This window comes from Ahaetulla prasina, chromosome 3 (assembly GCF_028640845.1).
Source record: "Ahaetulla prasina isolate Xishuangbanna chromosome 3, ASM2864084v1, whole genome shotgun sequence".
NCBI classification, from domain to species: Eukaryota; Metazoa; Chordata; class Lepidosauria; order Squamata; family Colubridae; genus Ahaetulla; species Ahaetulla prasina.
The window spans coordinates 8981428-8992298 of record NC_080541.1 but is presented as its reverse complement, the minus strand read 5'-3'; the positions used below and the strand labels follow the sequence as shown (position 1 = coordinate 8992298).

Sequence of the window (10871 nt, the reverse complement as noted above, 5' to 3'; positions counted from 1 at the left end):
TTGAGACTGATTTAGTTCCTCCCCATCCAGACTCCATCAGCATCTAGGCATTGAAACTGGGCCTCCAATGTGATTTCTCTCCTGGGCAGTCAAAAAAACTAATATATTATGTGGGCTTGTTGACTTGCTGATTATGCTTATAATTTAGCTTTAATCAAATTTAACATGGTGTTAGAAAATTGGCTCTTTAGCTGCTTAAATAACATTTATGCCATAATTTCCTTCCCATCCCTACTTTCCTTAGACCGTATGAGGATGGAGGACCACTCCCACTTCAAATCAGGAAGCCCTCAAGATAACGAAACTATACGGTTCGTATAATTCGCTTAAGCCCTGAATCTACCAACGCAGTTGGAGGGGATGTCAGAAGGAATTGCTGTCTCTTCTGGTCATTTCATTTCCACTTGAAAGCAAAATGCCATTCAAACCGGTATATTTGTTTCCCAGTGTGTTAGATTTTGATGACTTTGGGTACAAACCAGGAGTGGGATTCAAAATTTTTCACCACCGGTTCTGTGGGTGTGGCTTGGTGGGCGTGGCATGGCTTGGTGGGCGTGGCAGGGGAAGGATACTGTAAAATCTCCATTCCCACCCCACTCCAGGGGAAGGTTATTGCAAAATCTCCATTTTCTCCCAATCAGCTGGGACTCGGGAGACAGAGAAGAGATGGGGGCGGGGCCAGTCAGAGGCAGTATTTACCGGTTCTCCGAACTACTCACAATTTCTGCTACCAGTTCTCCAGGACTGGTCAGAACCTGCTGAAACCCACCTCTGGTGCAAACTCATGGCAGCAGAGATCTGGTGTTCTCCAAAACATGGAACTCTGCCTTCCATTTGGCATCACCGGGATATTTACAGGACCGCCTGCTGCCGACAGTTACCTCCCATTGTCCGATATGTCCAGTGCGCGCCCACAGGGGGGGTCTTCTTAGGGTGCCGTCGGCTAGTCAATGTCGGCTGGCGGCCCCCAGGGGAAGGGCATTCTATGTGGGGAGCCCGGCTTTATGGAATGAGCTGCCGGTGGGACTCCGTCTCCTCCCTGATCTCCGGACCATTAAGCGTGAGCTCAAGACTTTCTTTTTTCACCAAGCGGGGTTGGCCTGATTGATTTTAGTATGGGGATTTTAGTGGGTTTTTGTAGGGTTTTACCTAGGTTTTAGTTTTGATAAATTTTAGCTAATATTTTAATGTTACAGCGATTGAATCAGTTTTTTCAATTTGATAGTGTATTTTAAATTTTTGGGGATTTTTGTCGTTTTATTGGCTGTACACTGCCCTGAGTCTTCGGAGAAGGGCGGTATAAAAAATATGAATAAAATAAATAAAAATCAGTCAGAATAGTCAGCAATGAGGGTTGTTAGGGGTTATCACGAACAGCATCTAGAAGACTTATGGATAACAAGCTTGGGTTTGTATTGACTGCAGCTATTCTCCTGCCACACAAGAATTTATTTATTTATTTATTTATTTATTTATTTATTTATTTATTTATTTATTTATTTATTTATTTATTCATATTTTTATACCGCCCTATCTCCCTAGGGACTCAGGGCGGTGTACAGCCATCTAAAAACAACATAAATATACAAAGTAAAACATTAGTCTAAAAAACTTATTAAATAGGCCGAATATTTAAAATAGACATATAAATAATAAAACCCCAATTTAAAACCAAATCTAAAATTTAAACAATTAAAATTTAAAAAATCTAGTCCAGTCCTGCGCAAATAAATAGATGTGTCTTAAGCTCGCGGCGGAAGGTCCGAAGGTCGGGAAGTTGACGAAGTCCTGGGGGAAGCTCGTTCCAGAGGGTGGGAGCCCCCACAGAAAAGGCCCTTCCCCTGGGCGTCGCCAGTCGGCACTGCCTAGCTGACGGCACCCTGAGGAGTCCCTCCCTGTGGGAGCGCACGGGTCGGTGGGAGGCATTCGGTGGCAGCAGACGGTCCCGTAAGTAACCCGGCCCTATGCCATGGAGCGCTTTAAAGATCATTACCAAAACCTTGAAGCGCACCCAGAAAACCACAGGCAGCCAGTGCAGTCTGCGCAGGAGAGGTGTTACATGGGAGCCACGAGGGGCTCCCTCTATCACCCGCGCAGCCGCATTCTGAACTACCTGGAGTCTCCGGGTGCTCCTCAAGGGGAGTCCCATGTAGAGAGCATTGCAGTAGTCCAGACGAGATGTCACGAGAGCATGAGTGACCGTGCATAAGGCATCCTGGTCTAGAAAGGGGCACAACTGGCGGACCAGGCGAACCTGGTAAAAAGCTCTCCTGGAGACGGCCGTCAAATGATCTTCGAAAGACAGCCGTCCATCCAGGAGAATGCCCAAGTTGCATACCCTCTCCATGGGGGCCAATGACTCGCCCCCAACAGTCAGCCGAGGCTGCAGCTGACTGTACCGGGATGCCGGCATCCACAGCCACTCCGTCTTGGAGGGATTGAGCTTGAGCCTGTTTCTCCCCATCCAGACCCGTACGGCTTCCAGACACCGGGACAACACCTCGATAGCTTCGCTGGGGTGGTCCGGTGTGGAAAAGTACAGCTGGGTGTCATCAGCGTACAGCTGGTACCTCACACTGAAACCACTGATGATCTTACCCAGCGGCTTCATATAGATGTTGAACAAAAGGGGCGAGAGAATCGACCCCTGAGGCACCCCACAAGTGAGGCACCTCGGGGCCGACCTCTGCCCCCCGTCAACACCGTCTGCGACCGATCGGAGAGATAGGAGGAGAACCACCGATAAACGGTGCCTCCCACTCCCAATCCCTCCAACCGGTGCGGCAGGATACCATGGTCGATGGTATCAAAAGCCGCTGAGAGGTCTAATAGGACCAAGGCAGAGGAACAATCCCTATCCCTGGCCCTCCAGAGATCATCCACCAACGCGACCAAAGCCGTCTCAGTGCTGTAACCGGGTCGGAAACCGGACTGGAATGGGTCTAGATAGACGGTTTCCTCCAGGTACCGGGGTAGCTGACATGCCACCACACTCTCTACAACCTTCACATGGCGGGTTGGAGACCGGACGATAGTTACCTAACACAGCTGGGTCCAGGGAAGGCTTCTTGAGGAGAGGCCTCACCACTGCCTCTTTCAAGGCGGCCGGAAAGACCCCCTCCTGCAAAGAAGCATTTGTAAGCCCCTGGAGCCAGCCTCGTGTCACATCCTGTGTGGCCAGCACCAACCAGGAGGGACACGGGTCCAGTAAACATGTGGTGGCATTCAACCTACCCAGTAACCTGTCCATGTCCTCGGGAGCCACAGGGTCAAACTCATTTATTTATTCACATTTTTGTACCGCCCTTCTCCGAAGACTCAGGGCGGTGTACAGCAGTAAAATGACAATAATCCAAAAACCATTTAAAATACCATAACAAAATTAAAAATCTAATTAAACTGCTGTATACTTAAAACTATTAGATAAAAAATACAAAAGATAAAAACCCCTGTTAAAAAACCCGCTAAAATCCCCAAATATTAAAATCAATCAATCAGGCCAGCCCCACTTGGTGAAAAAAGAAAAAAGAATTGGAATGACTGGAATGACTGAAGTTACCTCTTAATTTCAAAAAAGAAATTTGTCCACCAATCTTTGGAAAAAAAAAATTTTTTTTTTAAAGAAATATGTCTATTTCTGTAACAAGGATTGGTTTTATTTTGTCCCCTTTCTGTCAACAGATTAAATTTTAAGACTGGTAGTAAATCGTTTGTAATTTTATTACATGACTCCTATAAGAATGTTTCTACTTCTCCACATGATGTACGATTGGATAATCTAACACGAAATCTTATCAATGGGTTCGTTGCCGTTATCTGCGTTTTGGGCCTGGTTGGAAATGGAAGGACAATTTATATTCTGACCAATTCCATTAAGAGGAATTCTTTCACCACTTCATCCTGAATCTCTCCATCGCTGATGTCGGCGTCCTCACATTCCTCATTATTGCAGCTATATTTGTAGTGGTGTCACTTCTGGGTCACGGAACTCACCTTGTCAATACCATTCAAGTCTTGGTTTTTGAGCTCCTGTTCTTCACTTATTCTGCCAGCCAGTTTCTGCTGACGGCCATCAGCCTGGACAGATGTGCAGCTGCTCTCTTCCCACTCTGGCACCGCTGCCATCGTCCTCCATATTTCTCCACACTTGTTTGTGTCATCATCTGGATCCTCTCCTTCCTGCTCTCTGCGGTGCACTACATTCTCCACCAGATCGGGAGCTCACCTTTGCTTTTCCAGCTGATTGTGAATGGTTTACTTTGCACACCTGTTATGATTGTCTCCACTGCAACCCTTCTGATTCACATGAGGTCTAAATTGCAACACAATCAAAGGAAGCTGCTCACCGCCACCTTGCTAGCCCTGCTTTGCTTCCTCCTCCTTTCTCTCCCGATGAACGCCTTTTATGTCGTTGAATATTTGGATCCACCGCGTAACATTCTCATGACCATTGGATTCGGATGTGCCTCTCTCAACAGCAGCATCAACCCTCTTCTTTATTTCTTAGTTGGGAGGAAGAAGAGGGAAAGGGAGCAGCCCAGAACCTCTTTCAAGGTTGCTCTGCAAAGGGTTTTCAAGGATGAGCAGGACAGGGCCGTAGATCAGGAAAGTCTGAAGGAAGACGAGTTATGAAGTGTCACTGACGCTGTCTATCCAGTATTTTATAGTGTTGTTTTAATTTGGTATATAATGTGTGTTTTCAATAAGGATGTGTAACACTGGTGTGCTTTACAAGAGAAAACTACAAAACTCAAAACCCCCAAAAGAGTAAACGTTGCTACATTCATAGTTTTTAAAGCTTTTTGTTGTTAGTTGCGAAGTTGTGTCCGACCCATCATGACCCCATGGACAACATTCCTCCAGGCCTTCTTGTCCTCTACCGTCCTCTGGAGTCAGTGGTGAGTTGCCCCCGGTTTGGACTAGTTCTTGTGAACCGGTAGTAAAACTGGGGGCGGGCTCCACCCGCCCACCAGGATGTTGTTATAGACCAGTGATGGCGAACCAAGGCACGCATGCCACAGGTGGCACATAGAGCCATATCTGTAGGCATGTGAGTGTTGCCCTAGCTTAGGTCCAGCTCCAGCTGGCCAGCTGATTTTTGGGCCTTCCGGGCCTACTGGAAGTCAGGAAACTGGCCATTTCCAGCCTCCGGAGGGCCTCTAGGTGGGTGGGGAAGGCCGTTTTCTCCCTCCTCGGGCTCCAAGAAAGTCTTTGAAGCCTGTGGAGGGTGAAAAATGGGCCTTCTGGGTCCATCGGAGGTTAGGAAACGGGCCATCTCTGGCCTCTGGGGGGCCTCCAGGGGGGTAGGGAAGGCCTTTTTTGCCCTCCTCAGGCTCCAAGAAAGCCTCTGGAGCTTGGAGAGGGCAAAAAATAGGCCTACCGGGCCCACTGGTAACTTTTTTGTCATCACATGCCAAAAGCGGGGGCAGCACAGGGGGTCGTGCACACATGCATGGGGGTGCGGGGGGCATTGAATTATGGGTGTGGGCATGCGTGTGTGTGACCCTCCCATGCTCCCCTTGCTTTTGGCACGTGATGGCAAAAACGTTAGTCATCACTGTCATAGACGATCTGCACATGCGCCATCCCATTGCAAACTGGTATTAAAGGTAAGTAGAACCCACCCCTGTCTCGAGTCCATTTAAGCTCACGCTGACTGCTTCAGTGACTCCATCCAGCCACCTTGTTCTCTGTCTCCTTCTTCTTTTGCCCTCAGTCTTTCCCACCTAGCAAAATGTTTATATCATTCCATTTGTTGTTGTTTTTTCATAATAAGAGTTTTGAAGCAATAATTGTTAGAATAGAATAGAATAGAATAGAATAGAATAGAATAGAATAGAATTTTTATTGGCCAAGTGTGATTGGACACACAAGGAATTTGTCTTGGTGCATATGCTCTCAGTGTACATAAAAGAAAAGATACGTTCATCAAGGTACAACATTTACAACACAATTGATGGTCAATATATCAATATAAATCATAAGGATTGCCAGCAACAAGTTATAGTCATACAGTCATAAATGGAAAGAGATTGGTGATGGGAACTATGAGAAGATTAATAGTAGTGCAGATTCAGTAAATAGTTTGACAGTGTTGATGGAATTATTTGTTTAGCAGAGTGATGGCCTTCGCGGAAAAACTGTTCTTGTGTTTAGTTGTTCTGGTGTGCAGTGCTCTATAGCGTCGTTTTGAGGGTAGGAGTTGAAACAGTTTATGTCCAGGATGCGAGGGGTCTGTAAATATTTTCACGGCCCTCTTCTTGATTTGTGCAGTATACAGGTTAGTTCATCCCAGATGAAATGTTTAAAAACTATAGCCGTTATCATCATTTTAAATGTTATGCTTTGCTGTATATCGTCTAAGCATTATCACCAAATTATAGAGTTTGAGATTCAGTTAGCCGCTATAATAAACTCAGTAACTTCCATTACTAGCTTAGTAACCTCCATTTTTGAAATTAAGTTATCGATTGAATTGAAAGTTATTTGAAAGCTTGAACGGTTTTAAATATTGAGGTACATTAACATCTGTTTATATTTTAAATTACGCATAGTTGATTTTATATCAGTTATAAGGTAGCACAAGTAAATTCTCCTTCAATTCAGTCTTTTATTCACATCTTTTAAGAGAAGTATCAATCAAATGGCTTATTTTTTTAGCCAGAGAAAAGAGATGAAATAAAGAACCAAACCAACCTCATAAAGAGTATTCAAGGATTAGAAGGCACTCAGGAAGAACAGAAAACCATGAAGGAAGACCATTTTAGTTGCACTCTTCAAACAGTAAAAGAAGAGTTTTAAAATATTTTCACTTATAATTATATTTAATTGAAGACATGTGGAATAAAATCATGTCAAATTGATTTAAGTAATTACAGGAAATAGAAAAAAAGGAAAACTTGCTGTATCACTAATCCAAGAAATGAACTATGACATTGATGATCTAGAAAATATCAGATGTATTATTATCTAAATTTTGCCCTTTTTTAATTTTTACTTTTAAATTTTAACTTTATCACATGTTTGCATTTATATTTACAATAAAGTTTGCTTTTCAATTTTCTTCCTTTCAATGTACTTGAAAATTATGTGGTTTTTATCATTTTAAATATTTTTTCTTGCTGTGTGGCTTCAAAAGTTTGGTTAAGAATAACACTTTTGTTGACATTTCAAGTCTTCATGATAGGTTCTTCCTCGATTCACGTGTAGAAGAATAAAACACATGTAATCAAATTAGGTAGCATTGATCCTTCATCAGTGATAGCCCTTGCTGGCCTCTCCTCTATATATTTATAAAATACAGAATAACAGAGTTAGAAGGGACCTTGGAGGTCTTCCAGTCCAACTCCCACTGAAGCAGCAGTGCCTATCCAGGGGTCTGCAAACTTAGCTCTTTTAAGACTTGTGGACTTCAACTCCTAGAAGGGAGTTGGGAGTTGAAGCTCCTAGAAGCTCCCCTGGGAGTTGAAGTCCACAAGTTTTAAAAGAGCCAAGTTTGCAGACCCCAGCTTATACCATTCTGGACAAATGGCTGTCCAATTTCTTCTTAAAAACCTCCAATGCCAGAGCACCAACAACTTCTGAGGCCAGGTTATTCCACTGATTAATTATTCTTGCTGTCAGGATACATAACCTGTTGGAAAAAAAATAGGTTGGAATCGGGTGAGGTTTGGAAAAAGGAGAAATTTGTTGTTGTTGTTAGTTGCGAAGTCATGTCCGACCCATCGTGACCCCATGGACAACGTTCCTCCAGGCCTTCCTGTCCTCTACCATCCTCTGGAGTCCATTTAAGCTCACGCCGACTGCTTCAGTGACTCCGTCCAGCCACCTCATTCTCTGCCGTCCCCTTCTTCTTTTGCCCTCAATTGTTCCCTGCATTAGGCTCTTCTCCAGGGAGTCCTTCCTTCTCATTAGGTGGCCAAAGTATTTGAGTTTCATCTTCAGGATCTGACCATTTAAAGCACAGTTAGGGTTGATCTCCTCTAGGACTGACTTGTTTGCTCACCTTGCAGTCCAAGGGACTCGCAGGAGTCTTCTCCAGCACCAGAGTTCAAAAGCCTCCATTCTAATAACTGAAAAGAAATTATTGTAACTGAAATAAATCTGAATTTGACGCATTCTCCCATTATTCAAACAGAATTTATAGACAGAGAAGGCAACAGGATGCTTTCACTCAGATTCTTTCTCCTGCCAAGATATAATTAGATATTTAATCAGGTTTTTGGGGTAATTACAAGAAAAACCTTTATCGGCGCAAGATATAATCAGATATTTAATCACTTTCTTTGGGTAATTACAGGAAAAACCTTTATCATGCTGAGTTTGCAGAGACTAAACAATTTTCTCTTTTTCTTTCCACCTTGGCTGCATATATTCTGTTTTCTCAAAGCATCAACCCATCAAAAGATGAAACCAGAGTCATCAAATAAATGTCATTTTCTGGGCATCCTTTGGTCTTCAAATAGATCTGCTGAACCTCCATGGAGCTACTGATTATCATCCCCAGGAAACCTGTTGACCAGATGTAGCTCATGGAAACTGTTATGTGAACAGATGTAACTGTCGGATGTAAACTTAATCTCAGGGGTGAAATGCTCCCGGTTTGGTCCAGTTCTCCTGAACCTGTAGTAAAAAAGGCTACCGGTTCACCGAACCAGTAGTAAAAAATGTGGGGGGGAAAGTTCGGACGATCAGGTGAGTGATGCACGATCATTGGAACTTTTTTTTTTACTTTTTAGGCACTTTTTTTTTACTTTCTCCGGAACCGGTAGTAAAAATTTATTTATTTATTTATTATTTATTTATTATTTAGACTTTTATACCACCCTTCTCCCGAAGGACTCAGGGCGGTGTACAGCCAAATTAAAAATATACAATATACAATATTAAAACAACAAATTAAAATAACATATTATATAATGGCCGAAAAATTTAAAAGTTTAAATGTAAAACCGTCAAATTGACCCCAATAAAACACAGTACCCCAATTTAAAATTATTAAAATTCAAATTTCAGAATTTAAAAATTAAAAGTTAAAAATTAAGCCAGTCCCGCTTGGATGAACAAGTACGTTTTCAATTCACGGCGAAAGGTCCGAAGGTCAGGTAGTTGACGCAAACCAGGGGGAAGTTCGTTCCAGAGGGTAGGTGCTCCAACAGAGAAGGCCCTTCCCCTGGGGGCCGCCAGCCGACATTGCTTGGCAGACGGCACCCTGAGAAGTCCCTCTCTGTGTGAGCGTACAGGTCGGTGGGAGGCATAGGGTAACAGCAGGCGGTCCCATAAGTATCTGGGCCCTAAGCCATGGAGCGCTTTAAAGGTGGTAACCAACACCTTGAAGCACACCCGAAAGACCGCAGGTAGCCAGTGCAAACTGCGCAGGAGCGGTGTTACCCGGGAGCAGTGTGTGGCTCCCTCAATCACCCGCGCAGCTGCATTCTGCAAAAATGCTTTAAAACAGTTAAAAAAAAAAGCTCCAACGATCACAGCTGTGCCGCACGATCATCAGAGCCTCTTTTTTACCATTTAAAAGCATTTTTTACAACCTCTTCAGCCGAACAGGTTGTAAAAAAATGCTTTTAAAAGTAAAAAAAAAAATATTGCATGCCACAGCTGATCGCAACACCCCCTCCCCATGGGCTGTCCTACTTACCCCATGCCTCCTTTTGGCATGTACTGCACGCATGGACCTCACATATGTGGCATATGGTGCATTCGCCTGCGCAGCATACATCTGGCACACAGTGTGTGTTTTGCGTGCATGCTCAATCAGTGAACCAGTAGTAAACCGGTTCAGATTTCACCACTGCTTAAGCTGCCCAGAGAACCCTGTGGCAAGACAGGTGGCCAATAAATTTTAGAAAGGAAGGAAGGAAGGAAGGAAGGAAGGAAGGAAGGAAGGAAGGAAAGGAAAGGAAAGAAAAGAAAAGAAAAGAAAAGAAAAGAAAAGAAAAGAAAAGAAGCACTCTTCAGTTGTAGATAGGCTGAAAGAAGATGGGTGTGAAAGGCTCTAAAACATGACAAACCCTGTGTAGTTATCTAATTCTTCCTTTTATTAGGAGTGCCAGCAGCCCAGGCAAAAAGTCTCTCTCTCACACACAGCAGGATAATAGTAAGATAATAAGGATAATATGGGCCTCTGTGGCTCAGACTGCTAAGAAAGTCTGTTATTAACACAGCTGCCTGCAATTACTGCAAGTTCAAGTCCCACCAGGCCCAAGGTTGACTCAGCCTTCCATCCTTTATAAGGTAGGTAAAATGAGGACCCAGATTGTTGGGGGCAATAAGTTGACTTTGTATATAAATATACAAATAGGATGAAGACTATCGCTAACATAGTGTAAGCCACCCTGAGTCTTCGGAGAAGGGCGGGATATAAATGCAAATAATAATAAAATAATAAAAAAAAAAAAAATAAAGTCTGTCCAGCAGGGAGGTGAATAGTTGTCTCCCACACCTATTCTTCTCTGCCCCCTGCCTTTTATCCCCAGAGCTAGGGTGGGGCTTTGCTACCAGCGGTGGCTCTTTCATCCCAAGGATCGGCCCATAGATTTCCACTGCTCTCCTCTCCTCTGCCTTCTGCGCATCTGTGCATCAGGCACTGGACCCAGCTGTTCCTCTTTTTCTTCATCAGCCACCTCCAGACCTGGGGGCTATTGACTCTCCCTCTAGGGCTGATGGATGGCCCAGATGGATGGTCTCTATCTCTGCCAGCTCCATTCCCTCTTCCCACTCAGAGCTCTCAGGTTGCCTTGATGCTGGCCTGGACTCCCACACTGTCTCCTTATCTGATTTGGCTGCTGGAGGGGCCGGCAGCCGATATGCCACAACAGTACCATGATTTCATTCAATAGACTGATTTTAAGAAATCAGTA

At 44.1% G+C, this 10871-nt stretch overlaps 1 pseudogene; it reads left to right on the top strand.

Moving 5' to 3' along the window:
- The first annotated feature begins 249 nt into the window (after nucleotides 1-249).
- LOC131194187 (proto-oncogene Mas-like) lies at nucleotides 250-4632 on the top strand (annotated as a pseudogene).
- Nucleotides 4633-10871: the final 6239 nt, after the last annotated feature.